Below are 23,521 nucleotides of genomic sequence, written 5' to 3'. Positions count from 1 at the left end.
TTCACCAAACGCAAATACAGAGTAGACTCTGGGTCTGCCCTTGCAGTCATTGCTGGTTTGAAGAGTCTTTCACATTTTGTACTAGCCCATAGGAGTATTCTGCTGTTATAAAATTTACAGCAATGAAATGAACATGAATCACAGTCTCCAGGCAAGACATTGCATATTTGCATTGCCTATGCGATGCAAAGTGAAGCTAGATAGCAATTTAACAGTGTGGTATTTAAACTGCACTTGTGACGTGTATATATTATATACTTGTATACATGTGTATTGAAGGGAATCTCAGGACACCCTCTTCTAAAATGTGCATAACTTAGCTGACAGTCCTGTGCATCCATGCATGTGCCCATATGGCAAGTGGGATGTGTCAGAGACAAGCAGGAGCCAATTGAGTAGAATATGATCAATGGGAGTTATGCTTCTGCTTCCCTTTCGGGATCCTGTCTCCAATGGAGCAGAACTGATTGAACAAGCAAAGCAATGCACAAGTTCCTACTGTAGGGAGCAGACTGGCTCTACAGGCAGTGAATAAGAAAATGTTATGGCATTAATTAGGTTTCTGGTTCCCTGGAAGCCTGGTTTCTGGTTCCCTGCATAAGGCGTGCTTTCTTGTCAGACCAGAATGACAGTGGGAAGCTATTGTTAGGATAAGCAGGAAGGATAACGTCTGTACAGGAAGGAGTTTGTGACTAATTGGTGGTAGGGACAGGCAGCTTTGTTATACCAAGATAGAAGTCCAGAAGAACAAGTTACTTACCTTCGGATAATAGCAGATTCCGCATCTAATGATTACTCCTCAGGCGTCAAACGAGATCCGGATATTTTAAATCAGTACCACTGCGTGCAGGTAAGTGGTACTGTGCAGCTTCACGCTGAAGTTGTTCCACTCCAGAAGTGACAATGGAATCTTATACTGAAGCCACTCTCGTGCACACTGCTGTCAGTTTCTTTCTAGGCTGTCCACGCCACTAGACAGAGTCCAACAGCAAAATGGCTTTGAAAAGGGCGCAGATTTCTACACTTGGGACCTATTTAGTTGGAAAAGAGGTCAGTCTATGAAGAATCTGCAGTTAAATAAAATATCAACCAGAAAAGGCTTTACAACAGGTGAGTAACTTGTTCTGACAGATAATTCTAATCACAGATTCCTCACATTTTTATATAGATTCCAAAGGAGTGCCTCCCAGGTGGTGGGTCTGCGGATTGTGGATTGGTTCAAATCAAAAAGTCCTGCTGGGGTAGGCAGACAAAACATCTATCTTGATGGGCATGGCTGACACACGTAGCAGCCTGGCAAATATCCAGAACAGGAACTCCGCATGAAAACGGGTATCACCCTTGGCTCTGGTGGAATGAGCCAGCAAAACTTCCAGTGGCTGCTTATTGGCTAACACATAGCTGATTTAATATAGAACAAACAACTGAGAGATGATCCTATTCTGCACTGCCTTGCCCGTCTGCGCTCCAGCAAATCCTACAAAGAGCTGATCATCCACAGGATGTTCCCTGATACAATTGAAGGTAAGAGGTCTTGGGATCAAGCTGTTAAGAGACTACTCCAACTTAGAGGGCTGAGGTGGAGTGAAGAATGCCCGTAGGGTGATGTTTTGCCCGACCTGAAAAGGAATCACTGCCTTTGGAAGAAAGGAAGCTTGGATTCTCAGGGCTAAGCTTGTCGAGGAAAAAGTGTATGACGGGTTGATGGAGAGCTCGGAGCTCACTCATCTGGCACACCCATGTTATGGTGATGAGGAACACTGTCTTGAGGATGAGAAGCCGTAGTGGACACTTGTGCAGAGGTTCTAAAGGAGTATCAAACACACAAAAGGCGATGGGAGGAATACTTGCAATTTGTCTATCCACTGGCAATCGCTAAGTGTAGCATCCCAACCAATCGTTCTTTTGCTCACACCATGCCACCTCAGTTTGAACCCAGGTGTAGGAGGCTGGACTGGCTTGTAGTGAGTACCAAGGGGTACTTGCACCTTGCACCAGGCCCAGTTATCCCTTATTAGTGTATAGGGTGTCTAGCAGCTTAGGCTGATAGATAATGGTAGCTTAGCTGAGCAGCTTAGGCTGAACTAGGAGACGTGTGAAGCTACTACAGTACCACTTAGTGTCATATGCACAATATCATAAGAAAACACAATACACAGTTATACTAAAAATAAAGGTACTTTATTTTTATGACAATATGCCAAAGTATCTTAGAGTGTACCCTCAGTGAGAGGATAGGAAATATACACAAGATATATATACACAATAGCAAAAATATGCAGTATAGTCTTAGAAAACAGTGCAAACAATGTATAGTTACAATAGGATGCAATGGGGAAACATAGGGATTGGGGCAACACAAACCATATACTCCAAAAGTGGAATGCGAACCACGAATGGACCCCAAACCTATGTGACCTTGTAGAGGGTCGCTGGGACTATTAGAAAATAGTGAGAGTTAGAAAAATAACCCTCCCCAAGACCCTGAAAAGTGAGTGCAAAGTGCACTAAAGTTCCCCTAAGGACAAAAGAGTCGTGTTAGAGGAATAATGCAGGAAAGACACAAACCAGCAATGCAACAACTGTGGATTTCCAATCTAGGGTACCTGTGGAACAAGGGGACCAAGTCCAAAAGTCACAAGCAAGTCGGAGATGGGCAGATGCCCAGGAAATGCCAGCTGCGGGTGCAAAGAAGCTTCGACTGGACAGAAGAAGCTGAGGTTTCTGCAGGAACGAAAAGGGCTAGAGACTTCCCCTTTGGTGGACGGATCCCTCTCGCCTTGGAGAGTCGTGCAGAAGTGTTTTCCCGCCGGAAGGACGCCAACAAGCCTTGCTACACGCAAATCGTGCGTTTGGCGTTTTTGGACGCTGCTGGGGCCCAGGAGGGACCAGGAGGTCGCAAATTGGACCTGCAGAGAGAGGGGACGTCGAGCAAGACAAAGAGCCCTCACTGAAGCAGGTAGCACCCGGAGAAGTGCCAGAAACAGGCACTACGAGGATGCGTGAAACGGTGCTCGCCGAAGTTGCACAAAGGAGTCCCACGTCGCCGGAGACCAACTTAGAAAGTCGTGCAATGCAGGTTAGAGTGCCGTGGACCCAGGCTTGGCTGTGCACGAAGGATTTCCGCCTGAAGTGCACAGGGGCCGGAGTAGCTGCAAAGTCGCGGTTCCCAGCAATGCAGCCCAGCGAGGTGAGGCAAGGACTTACCTCCACCAAACTTGGGCTGAAGAGTCACTGGACTGTGGGGGTCACTTGGACAGCGTCGCTGGATTCGAGGGACCTCGCTCGTCGTGCTGAGAGGAGACCCAAGGGACCGGTAATGCAGCTTTTTGGTGCCTGCGGTTGCAGGGGGAAGATTCCGTCGACCCACGGGAGATTTCTTCGGAGCTTCTGGTGCAGAGAGGAGGCAGACTACCCCCACAGCATGCACAAGCAGGAAAACAGTCGAGAAGGCGGCAGGATCAGCGTTACAGAGTTGCAGTAGTCGTCTTTGCTACTATGTTGCAGGTTTGCAGGCTTCCAGCGCGGTCAGCGGTCGTTTCCTTATCAGAAGGTGAAGAGAGAGATGCAGAGGAACTCGGCTGAGCTCATGCATTCGTTATCTAAAGTTTCCCCAGAGACAGAGACCCTAAATAGCCAGAAAAGAGGGTTTGGCTACCTAGGAGAGAGGATAGGCTACTAACACCTGAAGGAGCCTATCAGCAGGAGTCTCTGACGTCACCTGGTGGCACTGGCCACTCAGAGCAGTCCAGTGTGCCAGCAGCACCTCTGTTTCCAAGATGGCAGAGGTCTGGAGCACACTGGAGGAGCTCTGGACACCTCCCAGGGGAGGTGCAGGTCAGGGGAGTGGTCACTCCCCTTTCCTTTGTCCAGTTTCGCGCCAGAGCAGGGGCTAAGGGGTCCCTGAACTGGTGTAGACTGGCTTATGCAGAATTGGGCACCTCTGTGCCCAACAAAGCATTTCCAGAGGCTGGGGGAGGCTACTCCTCCCCTGCCTTCACACCATTTTCCAAAGGGAGAGGGTGTCACACCCTCTCTCAGAGGAAGTTCTTTGTTCTGCCATCCTGGGCCAGGCCTGGCTGGACCCCAGGAGGGCAGCTGCCTGTCTGAGGGGTTGGCAGCAGCAGCAGCTGCAGTGAAACCCCAGGAAGGGCAGTTTGGCAGTACCAGGGTCTGTGCTACAGACCACTGGGATCATGGGATTGTGCCAACTATGCCAGGATGGCATAGAGGGGGCAATTCCATGATCATAGACATGTTACATGGCCATATTCGGAGTTACCATTGTGAAGCTACATATAGGTAGTGACCTATATGTAGTGCACGCGTGTAATGGTGTCCCCGCACTCACAAAGTTCAGTGAATTGGCTCTGAACAATGTGGGGGCACCTTGGCTAGTGCCAGGGTGCCCACACACTAAGTAACTTTGCACCTAACCTTTACCAGGTAAAGGTTAGACATATAGGTGACTTATAAGTTACTTAAGTGCAGTGAAAAATGGCTGTGAAATAACGTGGACGTTATTTCACTCAGGCTGCAGTGGCAGGCCTGTGTAAGAATTGTCAGAGCTCCCTATGGGTGGCAAAAGAAATGCTGCAGCCCATAGGGATCTCCTGGAACCCCAATACCCTGGGTACCTCAGTACCATATACTAGGGAATTATAAGGGTGTTCCAGTAAGCCAATGTAAATTGGTAAAAATGGTCACTAGCCTGTTAGTGACAATTTGGAAAGAAATGAGAGAGCATAACCACTGAGGTTCTGGTTAGCAGAGCCTCAGTGAGACAGTTAGGCACCACACAGGGAACATATACATGCACACCTATGAGCACTGGGGCCCTGTGTGACAGGGTCCCAGTGACACATACATATAGGCCACAAACCTATGAGCACTGGGGTCCTGACCAGCAGGATCCCAGTGACACATAACAACCATACTGAAAACATGGTGTTTTCACTATGAGCACTGAGGCCTGGCTATCAGGATCCCAGTGAGACAGTGAAAACAGTGACAAACACCCTGACATACACTCACAAACAGGCCAAAAGTGGGGGTAACAAGGCTAGAAAGAGGCTACCTTCTCACACCAGGTATGTGCAGTTCAGCCGTGACTCTTCTCCCCATGGGAACAGTCCAGCCCAAACTGGCAGGCCAGGTCCATAATGACAGCGGAAAGCTACTGTGAGGATCAGCAGGGAGGATCAAGTCTGCACAGGAAGGAATGGTGGTAGGGACAGGCAGCTTTGGACTCTAGTATACCAAAATCGAAGTCCAGAAGAACAAGTTACTTACTTTCGTAACTCCTTGGCCACAGCAGATTTCTCACCTAATGAATATTCCTCAGGCGTCAGACGAGATCCTGATATTTTCCATCAGTACCGTTGTGTGCAGGTGAGTGGTAGCCTGCGGCTCCGCACTGAAGTTGTTCCACTCCAGATGTGACAATGGAACCACATACAGATGCCACTATTGTGCACACTGATATCAGTTGCTTTCTAGGCTGTCCACATAACCAGACAGAGCCCAACAGCAAAATGGCTTTCAAAACTGTGCAAATTGCTATACTACAGACTTATTTAGGTGGAAAAGAGGTCATTTAAAAAAACAGGGAGAATGGGGGTGTCTGTGAGGAATCTGAGGTTAAATAGAATATCAACCAGAAAAGGCTTCGCAACAGGTGAGTAACTTGTTCGGACAGATAATTCTAACCACATGTTTCTCACATGTTTGTATAGCTACCAAAGCAGTGCTTCCCAGGTGGTGGGTCTGTAAATTGGCTCAAATCAAAAAGTCCTGTTGGGGAAAGCGGACCAAATACCTATCTTGACGGGCATGGCTAACGCCCACGTAGCAGTCTGGCAAGTATCCAGAACAGGAACTCCGCATGAAAACGCAATAGTAGCAACCTTTGCTCAGGTGGAATGAGCCAGCAAAACATCCGGTGGTTGCTTCTTGGATAACATATAGCTGATTTAATGCAGAACAATCCAATGAGAGATGGTCCCATTCTGCATTTCCTTGCACTTCATTCCAGCAAATCCTACAAAGAGCTGATCATCCACACAATGTTCCCTGATACAATCGATTTAAAACGTATTCCCTCTAAATCCTTCCCTTGTGAGTATCAAACACACAAAAGGAGGTGGGAGGAATACTTGCAATTTGTCCATCTACTGGCAGTCACTCAGGGTAGCATCCAAACCAATCATTCTTTTGCTGACCACACCACCTCAGTTTGGACCCAGCCATATGCAAATCAGCCTGGAACCTACTTCCTCATGGAAGCAGTCTAGTCCAAACTGCCAGGCCAGGCCCTCATCGAACTGCAACACATGTAACCAAGTACCGGTTTTGCCCTCATAAGGGCTCATCAGCCAGGGATAGATGAGTTACTTGTGTTCCATTTCAGGAAGAACTTGGTTTGCTAGGTCTGGCTTGACTATTCAATGAGGAGTCGGGTGAAGAACGATTTGCGTATGACTGGGTCCAAACTAAGGAGGTATGGTGAGCAAAAGAGCGATGTGTTGAGCGAAAGGTATGATTGGTGGACTCCTTGAACATTTCAGAATAAGATGGGATGTCCTACTTCCATACCTGCTTTTCGCTTACAGGGAAGTGCCACAAAAGGGAGTTGATTTTCCTTCTTTGAACTTCTGTTTGGGCATCCTGTAAGTTGACCACTTTGTCTTGTGAAGGATGGATGGGAGAGACATCTCAGAGAACCCAAACAGAATATTGTAGACTATGTACCTGGCCTTCGCTCCAGAATGGCTGAATACATGGAAAAAGCATCTAAAAGCCTTGAGGCCAGCTAAGAGCTCAGATATGACCAAAAGCCTGCACTGGTGGAGTTCAATCGTGGCAGAATATTTGGGTTTTGGAGCCTGTGGCTCGTAGGACCCTCCAAGGTAAGTGGAGTGGACCCTACCCTATCCTAGAAAGAAAATGGGAATTCACCTACCTAGTGGACTTTGGATCTTGCAGGAACCCCAAAAGGGTGATCCATGTAAATCACCTTAAACTCTACCACAGCAGAGCTGAGATGGCCAAGGTCACTGATGAGGGAGAGGAAGCTGAGAGTGACCCTTTCCCTGATCTCCTCTCCAGCAACTCAAAAGATGGCTCAGTTGAAGAAGTGGTCTTTTCAGACACCTTCACTGACTAATAGCAGACTGACTGTAAGCAAGTCTTACAGCAGTATGCTGAGCTCTTCTTGCTCCCTGGTCAGACTACCAGGTGTATACATGATGTGGACACCGGGGACAGCTTACCTGTCAAATATAAAATCTACAGACAAGTCTGATCATGTCAAAGAGTTCCTCAAAGCTGAAGTCAGCAAGATGCTGGAAATGGGTGTCATTGAGCACTCTGAGAGCCCCTGAGCCAGCCCAGTTGTTTTAGTCCCCAAGCCTCATTCCAAGGGTGGAAAGAAAGAAATGAGGTTTTGTGTGGACTATAGGGGCCTTAAAAGCTGTGACAAAAACAGTTGTTCACCCAGTTCCTGGGTCAGATGAACTGATTGACAGATTAGGGGCAGTACTTTTGATCTCACATGAGGATACTGGCAGATAGGTCTGACCCCTGGAGCAAATGAGAAATCAGCATTCTCCGCTCCTGATGACCATTATCAGTTTCCTGTTATGCCCTTTTGATTGCAGTATACCCCTGCCACCTTCCAAAGGTTGGCGACCAAAGTCCTTGTTGGGTTAGAAGACTTTAGTGCAGCATATCTTGATAATCTTGCTGTCTTTAGCGCTACCTGGCAGGAGCACCTGATCCACCTAGGCAAGGTCCTAGAGGCTTGGAAAAGTGCAGGCCTCACCACCAAGTCAAGCAAGTACCAGATAGGGCAAGGCCAGGTTATGTACTTGGGTGACCTTGTAGGTCGAGGCCATGTTCAACCACTAAAACCCAAGATCCAGACAATTCTGGACTGTGTAGCTCCAACAACCCAGACCCAAGTCAGGGCAATCCTTGGCTTGACTGGGTACTACAGAAGGTTTTTGAAAGGATATGGCACCATTGCGGCACTTCTTGCAGAACTGACCTCCAAAAAGTGTAAATTGGACAGTGAGCTTTCAAAAGACCTTTGGTACTCCGAAAGAAGTAATTTGTCCAGCACCTGTTCTAAAAGCTCCATTTACACCAAGCAGTTCATAGTGCAGACAGATGCCTCTGAACATGGGATAGGAGCAGCCCTGTCCCAAATCAATGAGGGCCATGACCAGTCTGTTGCTTTTATTAGGAGGAGGTTACTCCCCAGAGACCAGAATTGGAATGCCGTTGAGAGGGAAGCCTTTGCTGTGGTTTGGTCCCTGAAGACGGTGAGGCCATACTGTTTGACACTCGCTTCCTTTTTCAAAATGATCACCGGCCTCTCAGATGTCTTATGCAGATGAAAGGTGAAAACCCCAAACTGTTAAGGTGGTCCATATCCCTACAGGGAATTGGCGCTTCAGTGGAACAGAGACCTGGGACTGACCTCGCCAATGCAGATGGCCTTTCCAATTTCTTCCACTTAGAAGATGACTCTTTTGGGAAAGGTGTGTGTGTGTTTGGGTGGGGGTCATGTAGGACCCTTTTTGGCATGCTTAGACCCCACTTTTTGCATGGTATCTGTTGTGAGTTTGACTTAGTGCCCTGGCTTCCTCCTAACCAGGTCAGCAGTGCCAGATCTCTTTCCCTAAAACTGCACAGTAATTTCCCCAATTGGTAAAACCTTTAGCACCCTCTGTAAATCCCTAGTAAATGGTACCTAGGGCCAGGGGTACTAAAGAAGGTCCCTAAAGCCTGCAGCACAAATTGGGCAACCCTAAGGGGCCCCTCACCAAGCACATGAAAAGCTGCATTTTCAGGCTGCGTGTCTTGGTGCAGATAAGTGAAAACACGAAATGAGACACAGCCTGTGTGCCATGTCCTTCTACCGCATATAATATATGTAAGTCATCCCTCTAGGAAGCCTTACAGCCCTAAGGCAGGGTGCATTGTATTACACGTGAGGGCTTATCTGCATAAGCAGATATGCTCCTGGTATGTCTGTCGATTCGCAAAGATAGTAAGTGCCCAGGGAATCCATTTTAAGTATGTGCTGGACACTGGTCACTGTGAGTTCCCCAGCTAGATAATGGCTTCTCTGAATATATGGTTGGTTGATATCAAACATTTCCCTATTGATAAACCAACACTGGTGCCACTGCTGGATTTACCAATGCGTGCACCCAGAGAGTACCTTAGAGGTGCCGCCTGAGAACCTACCAACTACCAGTATGTTAAGTGACTGATCCGGACCAGTTCAGCCACCTTAGCCATGTTTCCGACCCCCCTCCCCCCCTAAGGTGAGAGCCAGCGCCCAGAGACAAAAGCCTGCACTGGATAGGGGTGTTGACACCTTCTCCAAGCATGATGGACATTCCAGGGCGGGAAGCTTCAAAGGCCTGGCCGCCTTTATAGTACGACCCAGAGCTCTCCAAATGGCGAAGATGACTGACACCTGACTGTCCAAGAATCCTTTGCACCCGGACGTCCGGACCAAGTAGAGGAGGACCACTGGCTCACTCAAACAGGACGGCCAGTCCTAGCCTGCGGCCTCTTTTCACGGTGACCGATCTCCATGGGATCGCTTTGGGCACCCAATGCTGTTTTTGTACCCTGCACTCAGCTTCTCCCATGCCGCTGAGGGTTTACTGTGGGAGCTGTCTTGGACCTTGCCCACTACTTACCTTAAACCCAGGAGATTGGTCCTGTAATTCGCTGTACTCAACCTATTAGCTGACTTTGTTTTCCTCCCATTGGTTAACATTGAAGAACTCTGAAATTGCACTGTTGATTTTTGCAACTAGAAAGAATTCATGGTTGAATACGTACTTAACTTAGAACAAAGTTCTTGGTTTTGAAATAGATATAAAAAGAAGTGTTCTTTTTCTAATTGGGTCTCGGATTTATTCTTTGAGTGTGTGTCCCATTTATTGCCTCTGAGTACAACAAATGCTTAGCACTACCCTTGGATAAGCTTAACTACGTGCCCACACTACCACAAAATAAAGCATTCGTCCTATCTGCTTTTGCCTCTGCAAACCAGTTGAGGATCCACTGGACTCACTGCATGAAGTACTTCTTTTTAGTGCAACATATAGAGAGCCAGCTTCCTACAGTAAGGCATCTGGCTATCCCTGGATGCTCCCTTTTGCCCACTTTTAAGATGTTGAGACCCTTCTCTTGCTGTTCAGACCTCTTTAGCCCACCCCTAGGATGTGGCTACCTCAGGGTTACACGACCCTCGGGAAACCAGTTCAGCAACTGGTTCCCATCTATGCGCCCTGTGCCAGCCAGTCTGCCTATACAATGGGTCTTTCCTACTCCCTAGTGTTACACCTGTACCCTTCAAAGACAACTTCTCCTTTGAAGCCTACCTTTTGGGGCAAACACCCAAATGGTTTGCTGCAGGAGGGAGGTAACACCTCGCTGGCCTGTAATTCCTCATTGTTATCCTTCTTTAGGGTCATTGGCCATCTCTCCAGGGGGCAGAAAACTCTTTGTAGATCGGGCTGCATGTGCTCTTGGAAAGGCGCAGGAGTTTTAAAGGCAACAACATGGTAACTTTGCAAAAACTGCACACTGCAACAATTTACATTAGTTTCGATTGAGATACATGTCAGGCTTAATGTGATGAGGAGTTTGATACCTCTGAGTGCCCACTATGTTCTTGCAGTTCAGGAGTTTAGACAGCTGAGGGATGTGTGTTGTAATCCTGTACTCGCCAATTGGGCAACCAAGTGTTGCAACAGTAAAAACACTAGTTTCACGTGTTTACTGTAATGAATTGTAAAATACATTGCTTTCAATGGCAAAGTCGGTCTAGCAGTGCACAACTGCTCTGCCAATCTGCAGGGGCGGACTGGGGGAGTTGTTCCATGTGGGGTACCTCCAAGGTGGCACAATCAGTGCTGTAAGCCCTGTGGTACCCCTCTATCTTACATTCCCTGGGTACTAAGGTACCATATACTAGGGACTTGCATGTAAGTGAACCATTTCCAATTGTGTACAGCCATTTCAGCATACACTTTAGGGTCAAGGTCACTGGCCCTTAGCTCTGATTAGCAGGCCTCAGTGCACTCTGAGTTGAAAAACCAGCAACATTAGTCACAAACCTTAGGGGTGACCATACAAAAAGAGGCAGCATTTCCTTAGACAAGATCAGCCTTCTTTGTTAAAATCACCTGTTGTGATGTGTGTTTTGAAGTGTTTGGAATATTGGTTTCCACCCTTTCTCATGCCTCAGTTGGACCTTAACTTGGTCCTTACTTTCCTGAGGTGTCCTCTTGTTGAAAGGCAATAATGAAAATGTCACTTACCCAGTGTACATCTGTTCGTGGCATCAGTCGCAGTAGATTCGCATGTTCTGCAATAGCTCGCCATCTGGTGTTGGGCCGGAGTGTTACAAGTTGTTTTTCTTCGAAGAAGTCTTTCGAGTCACGGGACCGAGTGACTCCTCCTTTTGTCTCCATTGCGCATGGGCGTCGACTCCATCTTCGATTGTTTTTCCCCGCAGAGGGTGAGGTAGGAGTTGAATTGTAGTAATAGTGCCCATGCAATGGAGTGACTAAGTATGCACCTATTTAAGGTTGAGATGACACATATATAAATAATTGAAGGTAACTTCCAAACTGCTACAGGCTCCCGGGGAGGCGGGTGGGCACATGCGAATCTACTGCGACTGATGCCACGAACAGATGTACACTGGGTAAGTGACATTTTCAGTTCGATGGCATCTGTCGCTGTAGATACGCATGTTCTGCATAGACTAGTAAGCAGTTATTTCCCCAAAAGCGGTGGATCAGCCTGTAGGAGTGGAAGTAGTCTGAAATAATGTTCTTAATACAGCTTGACCTACTGTGGCTTGTTGTGCGGATAACACGTCTACACAGTAGTGCTTGGTGAATGTGTGAGGCGTAGACCATGTGGCTGCCTTACATATTTCTTGCATTGGGATGTTTCCTAGAAAGGCCATGGTAGCACCTTTCTTTCTGGTTGAGTGTGCCCTTGGTGTAATGGGCAGCTGTCGTTTAGCTTTAAGGTAGCAGATTTGGATGCATTTAACTATCCATCTGGCTATACCTTGTTTTGAAATTGGGTTTCCTGCATGAGGTTTTTGAAATGCAATAAAGAGTTGTTTAGTCTTTCTGATGTTTTTTGTTCTGTCAATGTAATACATCAATGCTCTTTTGACATCTAATGTATGTAGTGCCCTTTCAGCTACGGTATCTGGCTGTGGAAAGAACACTGGAAGTTCCACTGTTTGATTTAGATGGAACGGTGAAATAACCTTTGGCAAAAATTTAGGATTGGTCCTTAGGACGACTTTATTTTTGTGTAGTTGTATAAAAGGTTCCTGTATTGTAAACGCCTGAATCTCGCTTACTCTTCTTAGGGAAGTAATGGCGATGAGAAATGCCACCTTCCAGGTTAGGAACTGTATGTCGCAGGAGTGCATGGGTTCAAAAGGTGGACCCATAAGTCTAGTTAGGACAACATTTAGGTTCCATGAAGGAACAGGTAGTGTTCTTGGTGGTATAATTCTCCTAAGGCCCTCCATGAATGCTTTAATGACTGGTATCTTATATAGGGAAGTTGTATAGGTAGTCTGCAGGTATGCAGATATTGCTGCAAGGTGTATTTTAATGGAAGAGAAAGCCAGGTTAGATTTTTGTAAGTGAAGCAAGTAACCCACTACATGTTCTGGAGTCGTGTGTAATGGTTGTATTTGATTAATATGGCAGTAGCAAACAAACCTCTTCCATTTACTTGCATAGCAGTGCCTGGTGGATGGCCTTCTAGCTTGTTTTATGACTTCCATACATTCTTGGGTAAGTTGTAAGTGCCCGAATTCTAGGATTTCAGGAGCCAGATTGCTAGATTCAGCGATGCTGGATCTGGGTGTCTGATCTTTTGGTTGTGCTGTGTCAACAGATCTGGCCTGTTGGGCAATTTGATGCAGGGTACCACTGATAGGTCTAGCAGCGTTGTGTACCAGGGTTGCCTTGCCCAAGTTGGTGCTATCAATATGAGTTTGAGTTTGCTTTGACTGAGTTTGTTTACCAGGTAAGGAAGGAGAGGGAGAGGAGGAAAAGCGTAAGCAAATATCCCTGACCAGTTCATCCATAGGGCATTGCCTTGGGATTGTTTGTGTGGGTATCTGGATGCGAAGTTTTGGCATTTTGCGTTCTCCCTTGTCGCAAACAAGTCTATCTGAGGTGTTCCCCAGAGTTTGAAATAAGTGTTCAGAATTTGGGGGTGAATTTCCCATTCGTGGACTTGTTGATGATCTCGAGAGAGATTGTCTGCGAGTTGATTTTGGATCCCTGGTATAAACTGTGCTAATAGGCGAATTTGGTTGTGAATTGCCCAATGCCAAATTTTTTGTGCTAGCAGGCTTAACTGCGTGGAGTGCGTCCCCCCCTGCTAGTTTAGATAATACATTGTTGTCATGTTGTCTGTTTTGACGAGAATGTATTTGTGAACTATTATTGGTTGGAAGGCTTTTAGTGCTTGAAAAACTGCTAGAAGTTCTAGGTGATTGATATGCAGTTTTGTTTGATGTACGTTCCATTGTCCTTGTATGCTGTGTTGATCGAGGTGTGCTCCCCACCCTGTCATGGAAGCATCTGTTGTTATTACGTATTGTGGCACTGGGTCTTGGAAAGGCCGCCCCTTGTTTAAATTTATGTTGTTCCACCACAGAAGCGAGAGGTAAGTTTGGCGGTCTATTAACACCAGATCTAGAAGGTGACCCTGTGCTTGAGACCACTGTGATGCTAGGCATTGTTGTAAGGGCCTCATGTGCAGTCTTGCGTTTGGGACAATGGCTATGCATGAAGACATCATGCCTAGGAGTTGTAATACCATCTTTGCCTGTATCTTTTGTGTTGGATACATGCGTTGTATGATGGTGTTGAAATTTAGAATTCTTTGTGGACTTGGAGTGGCTACTCCCTTTGATGTGTCTATTATGGCTCCTAGGTATTGTTGTACCTTGCGCGGCAGAATGTTGGATTTTGTAAAGTTGACGGTGAACCCGAGTTTGAAGAGGGTTTGTATGATCTGATTTGTGTGATTTGAGCACTGTATGAACGAATGGGCCTTGATTAGCCAGTCGTCCAAATATGGGAACACATGTATTTGCTGCCTTCTTATGTGTGCAGCGACTACCGCTAGACATTTGGTAAAGACTCTTGGTGCGGTTGTTAATCCGAAAGGCAGTACCTTGAATTGGTAATGTATTCCTTTGAATACAAACCTTAGGTATTTCCTGTGCGATGGGTGTATTGGTATATGGAAATAAGCATCCTTGAGGTCTAAAGTTGCCATGTAGTCGTGTAGTTTTAGCAATGGCAATACTTCTTGTAGTGTGACCATGTGGAAGTGGTCTGATTTGATGAAAGTGTTCACTACTCTGAGGTCTAGGATTGGTCTCAGTGTTTTGTCCTTCTTTGGTATCAGAAAGTACAGTGAGTAAACTCCTGTGTTTATTTGTGTGTTTGGCACTAATTCGATTGCATTCTTTTGCAATAGTGCCTGCACTTCTATCTCCAGGAGATTGGAATGGTGTGTTGTTAAATTTTGTGCTTTTGGTGGTATGTTTGGAGGGAATTGTAGAAATTCTATGCAATAACCATGTTGGATAATTGCTAGAACCCAAGTGTCTGTAGTGATTTTCTCCCATGCTTTGTAATAATGACCTATTCTTCCCCCCACTGGTCTTGTGTGGAGGGGGTGAGTGACATGTGAGTCACTGTTTAGTAGTAGGGGTTTTGGGGCTTTGAAATCTTCCTCTATTTCTAGGGAATTGCCCTCCTCTATATTGTCCCCGAAAACCTCCTCTATACTGTCCCTGGTAACTTGACGGTGTGGCTTGTGAGGTGCTGGCTTGTGTGCTTTGACCCCGAAACCCCCCTCGAAAGGGCGTTTTACGGAATGTGCTGTAATTCCCTCTGCTCTGCGGGGAGTAGAGTGCGCCCATGGCTTTGGCAGTGTCCGTATCTTTTTTGAGTTTCTCAATCGCTGTGTCCACTTCTGGACCTAACAGTTCTTTTTCATTAAAAGGCATATTGAGAACTGCTTGTTGAATCTCTGGTTTAAATCCAGACGTTCGGAGCCATGCATGCCTTCTGATAGTTACAGATGTATTAATTGTCCGTGCAGCTGTATCTGCAGCGTCCATGGAGGAGCGTATCTGGTTGTTGGAGATGGTCTGTCCCTCCTCAACCACTTGTTTTGCCCTATTTTGTAAGTCCTTGGGCAGATGTTCAATGAGATGTTGCATCTCGTCCCAGTGGGCTCTGTCATAGCGCGCAAGTAGTGCCTGGGAGTTCGCGATGCGCCACTGGTTTGCAGCTTGTGCTGCGACTCTTACCAGCTGCATCGAACTTGCGGCTTTCTTTATCTGGGGGTGGTGCATCTCCAGATGTGTGAGAGTTGGCCCTTTTCCTAGCTGCTCCTACAACGACAGAGTCTGGTGGCAGCTGTGTAGTGATGAAAACCGGGTCCGTAGGAGGCGGCTTATACTTTTTTTCCACCCTTGGTGTGATTGCCCTACTTTTGACCGGCTCCTTAAAGATGTCTTTTGCGTGCCGGAGCATACCAGGGAGCATAGGCAGGCTTTGGTATGAGCTGTGGGTGGAGGAGAGTGTGTTGAATAAGAAATCATCCTCGACCTGTTCTGAGTGGAGGCTTACGTGGTGAAATTGTGCTGCTCTAGCCACCACTTGAGAGTACGCGGTGCTGTCTTCTGGTGGAGATGGCTTTGTAGGGTATGCCTCCGGACTGTTATCTGACACTGGGGCGTCGTATAGGTCCCATGCGTCCTGATCTTGGTCACCCTGGCTCATGGTGGTGTGAGCTGGGGAGTGTGATGGAGTTTGTGCTGGTGAAACGTTAATCACGGGCGGAGGAGAGGGTGGTGGTGTAACTCCTTTTACCACTTTTGGTTGTGGTGTTTGTTCCGTCTGGAACTCCAACCTTCTCTTTCTCCTAATGGGGGGAAGGGTGCTTATTTTTCCTGTCCCCTGCTGAATGAAGATACGCTTTTGCGTATGGTCCACATCAGTTGCTTGTAGCTCTTCCTCAAACCTATGCTTCTGCATTTGGGAGGTTAGCGAGTGCTCTTCTGTATAAGAGCCTGAAGCTGGGTCGCTTGCAGTTTGTTTCGGCATCGAAACTTTGTCTGCGTGTTTTTTCGGCTCCGAGGTGACTTTTTTCCTTTTCGGGGCCGAAACCTCTCGGCGTCGATCTGTTTCGGTGCCGCTGTCTCGGCGTCGAGCCGTGTCCACACCGGCATCTCGGTGTCGAGGCTTGTCTCCAGCACTTTCTCGGTCCCGAGAAGGCTGCGTGCCGGTGTCTCGACCGGAGTCGGACGATCTCGGCACTGTTTGGGCCTTTTTCGGTGCCGACGGTCGGTCACCGAATTTATGGGTCGAGCCATGGCCTGGTGGCAGTGGCGTCCCCTGGGCCTTGTAAATGTTCCTCTGAGTGGATTTCGACGTCTTACTCACGGTTTGTGTATCGTCGAATCCTTCGGAGTCTGAGTCTTGGATCGAGAAGGTACCTTCCTCTTCCTGTTCCTCGAACTCCCGTTGGGCTGTCGGTGCGGACGGCATCTGAAGTCTTCTGGCTCGACGGTCTCGGAGTGTTTTTCGGGACCGGAACGCACGACAGGCCTCGCAGTTGTCTTCGCTGTGCTCAGGTGACAGGCACAGGTTGCAGACCAAGTGTTGGTCTGTGTAGGGGTATTTATTGTGGCATTTGGGGCAGAAACGGAACGGGGTCCGTTCCATCGGCGTTCTTCAGCACGCGGTCGGGCCGACCAGGCCCCGACGGAGGATCGAAAAACTACCCCGAAGGGCACCGGAGCTCTTCGATCTTCGATGCGGTGTGGAATCTAAGTACGCCGATCCCGAACGCAACAATACCGACGAAAATCTTCCGAAATTAGCTAATTTTCCGTTCCGAAACTCGGAGCGACAGGAACACGTCCGAACCCGATGGCGGAAAAAAAACAATCGAAGATGGAGTCGACGCCCATGCGCAATGGAGACAAAAGGAGGAGTCACTCGGTCCCGTGACTCGAACGACTTCTTCGAAGAAAAACAACTTGTAACACTCCGGCCCAACACCAGATGGCGAGCTATTGCAGAACATGCGTATCTACAGCGACAGATGCCATCGAACATAGTTGTTTTGTTTTTCTAATTAGTTTTGTTCTGTCAATGTAGTACATTAGTGCTCTTTTGATGTCTAATGTATGTAGTGCTCTTTCAGCTACAGAATCTGGCTGTGGGAAGAACACTGGTAATTCTACCGTTTGATTCAAGTGGAACGGTGATATTACTTTTGGCAAAAATTTAGGATTTGTACGTAGAACTACTTTATTGTTATGTATTTGAATAAATGGTTCTTGTATAGTAAATGCTTGAATTTCACTCACTCTTCTTAGAGATGTGATGGCAATTAAAAATGCAACCTTCCACGTTAAGTATTGCATTTCACAAGAGTGCATGGGCTCAAAAGGTGGACCCATGAGTCGTGTTAATACAATGTTGAGGTTCCATGAAGGCACTGGTGGTGTTCTTGGTGGTATAATTCTCTTTAGTCCCTCCATAAATGCTTTTATGACTGGTATCCTAAATAATGAAGTTGAGTGCGTAATTTGCAGGTAAGCTGAAATTGCAGTAAGATGTATTTTTATGGAAGAGAAAGCTAGTTTTGACTTCTGCAAATGTAGTAAGTATCCTACTGTTTCTTTTGCGGATGCGTGTAAGGGTTGAATTTGATTATTATGGCAGTAATAAACAAATCTTTTCCATTTATTTGCATAGCAGTGTCTAGTGGTAGGCCTCCTAGCTTGTCTTATGACCTCCATACATTCTTGTGAGAGGTGTAAGTGTCCGAATTCTAGGATTTCAGGAGCCAAATTGCTAGATTCATCGATGCTGGATTTGGATGCCTGATTTGTTGTTTGTGTTGTGTTAACAGATCTGGTCTGTTTGGTAGTTTGACATGAGGTACTACTGAGAGGTCCAGTAGTGTTGTGTACCAAGGTTGTCTTGCCCATGTTGGTGCTATTAGTATGAGTTTGAGTTTGTTTTGACTCAACTTGTTTACTAGATATGGAAGGAGTGGGAGAGGGGGAAAAGCGTACGCAAATATCCCTGACCAGTTCATCCATAGCGTATTGCCCTGAGACTGATGTTGTGGGTACCTGGATGCGAAGTTTTGGCATTTTGAGTTTTCCTTTGTTGCAAATAGATCTATTTGCGGTGTTCCCCACATTTGAAAGTAAGTGTCCAGTATTTGGGGGTGAATTTCCCATTCGTGGATCTGTTGGTGATCGAGAGAGATTGTGTGCTAACTGATTCTGAATTCCTGGAATAAACTGTGCTATTAGGCGAATGTGGTTGTGAATCGCCCAATGCCATATTTTCTGTGTCAGGAGACACAACTGTGTTGAGTGTGTCCCGCCCTGTTTGTTTATGTAATACATTGTTGTCATGTTGTCTGTCTTGACAAGATGGTATTTGTGGGTTATTATGGGTTGAAATGCTTTTAGCGCTAGAAATACCGCTAACAGTTCTAAGTGATTTATGTGAAACTGTCTTTGCTGTATGTCCCATTGTCCTTGGATGCTGTGCTGATTGAGGTGTGCTCCCCACCCTGTCATGGAAGCATCGGTCGTTATCACGCATTGTGGCACTGGGTCTTGGAAAGGCCGCCCTTGGTTTAAATTTATACTGTTCCACCATTGAAGCGAGATGTATGTTTGGCGGTCTATCAACACCAGATCTAGAAGCTGACCCTGTGCTTGTGACCATTGTGATGCTAGGCACTGTTGTAAGGGCCGCATGTGCAACCTTGCATTTGGGACAATGGCTATGCATGAAGACATCATGCCTAGTAGTTTCATTACTATTTTGACTTGTATCCTTTGTTTTGGATGCATGGCTTGTGTTACATTGTGAAATGTTTGAACTCTTTGTGGACTTGGAGTGGCAATCCCTTTTGCTGTGTTGATTGTTGCTCCCAAGTATTGCTGTGTTTGACACGGCAGAAGGTGTGATTTTGCGTAGTTGATTGAGAAACCTAGTTTGTGTAGGATTTCTATGACATTTTGTGTGGTGTGAACACCGTTTTTGCGTGTTGGTTTTGATTAACCAATCGTCTAGGTACGGGAACACATGTATTTGCTGCCTTCTGATATATGCAGCTACTACTGCCAGGCATTTTGTAAAAACTCTTGGCGCAGTTGTAATTCCGAATGGCAACACTTTGAATTGGTAATGTATCCCTTGGAATAGAAACCTTAGGTACTTTCTGTGTGAAGGATGTATTGGTATATGGAAATATGCATCCTTTAAGTCTAGTGTTGTCATGTAGTCTTGTTGTTTGAGCAGTGGGATTACATCTTGTAAACTAACCATGTGAAAGTGGTCTGATTTGATGTAGGTATTAAACGTTCTGAGATCTAGTATAGGTCTGAGTGTTTTGTCTTTTTTGGGTATCAGAAAGTACAGTGAGTAAACTCCTGTGTTTAATTCTTGTTTTGGTACTAATTCTATTGCTTCATTTTGTAGCAATGCTTGAACTTCTAGTCCTAGAAGCTCTATATGTTGTTTTGACATACTGTGTGTTTTCGGTGGGACGTTTGGAGGGAATTTGAGAAATTCTATGCAATAACCATGCTGGATAATTGCTAAGACCCCAAGTGTCTGTTATTATTTCCTCCCAATATGTGTAAAACGTGGTTAGTCTCCCCCCCACAGGTGTTATGTGTTGGGGTTTTGTGATCTTGGAGTCACTGTTTGTTTGGAGGAGTTTTGGGACTTTGGAATTTTCCCCTATTCTTTTGAAATTGTCCTCCTCTATATTGTCCCCGAAAACCTCCCCGCTGATACTGGCTCTGGTAAGTGGGCTTTGTTTGTGAGGTTGTGGCTTCTGTGGTCTGCCCTCGAAACCCCCCTCGAAATTGTGTCTTTCGAAATGTGCCTCTGCCCTGCGGGGAGTAGAGTGCGCCCATGGCTTTGGCCGTCTCAGTGTCTTTTTTAAGTTTTTCTATGGCAGTGTCCACCTCCGGCCCAAACAACTGCTGTCCGTTGAATGGCATATTTAGCACAGCTTGCTGTATCTCTGGTTTAAATCCTGATGCACGCAGCCATGCATGTCTCCTTATTGTTACTGCTGTGTTGACAGTCCTAGCAGCAGTGTCTGCAGCATCCATTGCTGACCGTATCTGATTATTAGAGATACTTTGTCCCTCTTCTACCACTTGCTGCGCTCTTTTTTAGAACTCCTTTGGTAAATGCTCAATAAAATGTTGCATCTCATCCCAATGGGCCCTATCATATCTGGCTAACAAAGCTTGGGAATTTGCAATGCGCCACTGGTTTGCTGCCTGTGCCGCCACCCTTTTGCCTGCTGCATCGAACTTTCTACTTTCTTTATCTGGAGGCGGTGCATCTCCAAAAGAATGTCAGTTGGCTCTTTTGCGCGCTGCTCCCACTACAACAGAATCTGGTGTTAGCTGTTGTGTGATGTACACTGGGTCTGTTGGTGGCGCTTTATATTTTTTTATCTACTCTTGGAGTAATGGCTCTCCCCTTGACAGGTTCTTCAAACACTTGTTTTGAGTGTTTGAGCATTCCGGGTAACATCGGAAGACTTTGATATTGACTGTGTGTAGACGACAGTGTATTAAAAAGAAAGTCGTCTTCAATGGATTCTGAATGAAGGCTGACATTGTGAAATGCTGCAGCTCTTGATACCACTTGAGCGTAGCCTGTACTATCCTCTGGTGGCGATGGCCTTGCTGGATAGCATTCAGGGCTATTATCTGACACTGGTGCGTCATAAAGGTCCCATGCGTCAGGGTCATCTTGACTCATTTCAGTATGAGTTGGTGATTGCATCATTGGTGGAGAGTGATGTGGGGATGGTGGTGGTGTCACTTGTTTAGCCACCTTCGCGGGTGGCTGTTTGTCCTTGTCTTGGAAGGCAAGTTTACGTTTCATCTTGATCGGAGGAAGAGTGCTGATCTTCCCCGTATCTTTTTGTATAAAGAGCATTCTTTGTGTATGATCTGGCTCTATTATCTCTAATTCTTGTTGAAATCGGAGTGTCTTCATTTGTGAGGACAGTCTTTGTTCCTCTGAATAGGAACTACTTTTCGGTTCCGAGGCCGGATGTTTCGGTACCGAAACCTTTGACAGTCTTTTTCGGCTCAGACGAAACCTTTTTAATTTTCGCCGTCGTGCCTTCTCGATGCCGAGCCATTTCGGTGCCGCTGTCTCTATGCCGAATCTTCTCGGACCCGCTATCTCGGACCCGAGAGTGCTGTGTGCCGGTATCTCGACCGGAGTCGGATGACTTCGACACCAGCTCACCCTTTTTCAGTGCCGATGGACGGTCACCTATTTTCCGGGTTAAGCCATGGCCTGTTGGCGGTAGCGTCCCCTGGGCTTTAGCGGTCTTCTTGTGAGTTTTGTGCTTCGACGTCTTGCTCACGGTTTTTGGCGTTTCCTCGGGATCGACCTCTTCCGAGTCCGATTCCTGGGTGGAGAATGTTTCTTCCTCCTCTTCGAAACGCCCTTGTCCTGTCGGCGCCGACGCCATCTGTAGTCTTCTGGCTCTTCGGTCCCTGAGTGTCTTCCTGGACCGAAACGCTCGACAGGCCTCACAAGTATCCTCCTTGTGTTCTGGTGACAAACAAGTTACAGACCAGGTGTTGATCTGTATATGGATACTTGTTATGGCATTTTGGACAGAAGCGGAATGGGGTCTGTTCCATCAGCCTTGAAGAGACACGTGGCCGGGCCGACCAGGCCCCGACGGGGATCGACAAAAAACCCCGAAGGGCCACCGGAGCTCTTCTTAATTCGGTGTTGATCTGTAGTAACTAACCCGATACCGAACGCAAACAATACCGACGATTTTTCCCAGATTCTAACTAACTTTCCGACCCGAAACCCGGAGCGAAAAGGAACACGTCCGAACCCGATGGCGGGAAAAAAACAATCTAAGATGGAGACGACGCCCATGTGCAATGGAGTCGAAATGGGAGGAGTCCCTCAGTCTCATGACTCGAAAAGACTTCTTCGAAGAAAAACAACTTGTAACACTCCGAGCCCAACACCAGATGGCGGGATGTGCACAGCATGTGTATCTGCAGCTACACATGCCATCGAACACATGCCATCGAACATTATATATATATATATATATATATATATATATATATATATATATATATATATATACACACATACATACATACAAAAGAGAGAACCCTGGCAAGTTCCCAAGTTTAGGTGAAGAGCAGCTCCATTAAAGAGCACCCTGAAACACCAGTGACACTCTAGATTTGCTCATCTCATATGTCTTTTTTCTAGCAAAGATTTTAAGCATAGGATTAGCACAATGCCATCAACACCTAACTAGAAAGAGACAAAGCCTTTTGCCATTTATACAGCAAATTATTTAGGCATAGGCTTGGATGGTATTTTACCAATTCAAAGCTGTAATACTTGTCCTGGAGTGGTGAAAGGCTTTTGTCATTTTACAGCTCGGCGAGCACTGTGCCAATCATATGCTTAAAGATTTTACCAATGCAAGGGCCAACCAGACGAGTCTAGTACAGCGCCACCATTTCCTCTCCGGTTAGCTCTGCCAATCCACTCCCCAGGCATTCAGTCCTGTGGCACGAAGACTACCCCTGAAGAGTTCACGGACTGCAGGGTGGCCCAAGAACACTCATCACATCTCTTTAGCACCATTCTTATGCATAATCAGGACCACTTCCTGAGTGGACTCACTTTGAGAGAAAAGACACTGAAGACCCTAAAATTGCTAACTATGACAGGTAAACTGTCCACATGGACCTGAGGAGTCCCTGTGACTGGCCCTAGCCTGATATTGCTAGTCCAAAAAAACTCTAATAGGATGTTTAGCCTGTTGGCTGCTAACAGCTTGCAACAAAACTATTGTATCCAAGTCCTCAAAGTTAAAGTCTTTAACTTACCTTTGAAAAATCATAGCTTCGGTTCCCCTGAACAGATTTTTATTGTTTTGGTGTTGAAGGTAAGAACACACACTACTTGAGGGGCATGGCATGGGCCATCAAGATGGCGGTCCCACTCTAAGAGTGCTCCGGACCCCTCCGTCATTAGCCACCACCTACTGCCCTGTTCAGCACTCCAATTGCCTCGACTGACTGGTGCCCCTCTCCCGGCAGAGGCAGGAGGAAGGCGGCTTGTTCCTGGGGGTCTGCTGTAGAATGTGGTGCGGTGGGCCCGGCGCTGCAGCGCACAAAATGGCGGGCAGTTACGCCGGGCAAGTCCCAGTGAAAAAACTGCACAGTGTTGCTGGGGACCCAAGAAGAGACAGGCCGGATAGAGCACCAAGAGTTAACTCCCTTCAGTGTTGTGTGGTGAAGGCTGCAGCCGCGTTGCGGGGGGGGGAAGCGACCCTGTGAAGCTCC

At 46.8% G+C, this 23,521-nt stretch overlaps 1 protein-coding gene across 4 annotated transcripts in view; it reads right to left on the bottom strand.

Moving 5' to 3' along the window:
• Positions 1 to 23,521, bottom strand: part of SAP130 (Sin3A associated protein 130) — a 1,096,728-nt gene that overhangs the window by 822,981 nt on the left and 250,226 nt on the right. The gene's annotated exons all lie outside the window — the stretch shown is intronic.

Source organism: Pleurodeles waltl, chromosome 11, assembly GCF_031143425.1.
Source record: "Pleurodeles waltl isolate 20211129_DDA chromosome 11, aPleWal1.hap1.20221129, whole genome shotgun sequence".
NCBI lineage: Eukaryota > Metazoa > Chordata > Amphibia > Caudata > Salamandridae > Pleurodeles > Pleurodeles waltl.
Note: the sequence above shows the minus strand (reverse complement) of the source record. Positions and strands in the feature narration are given on the sequence as shown.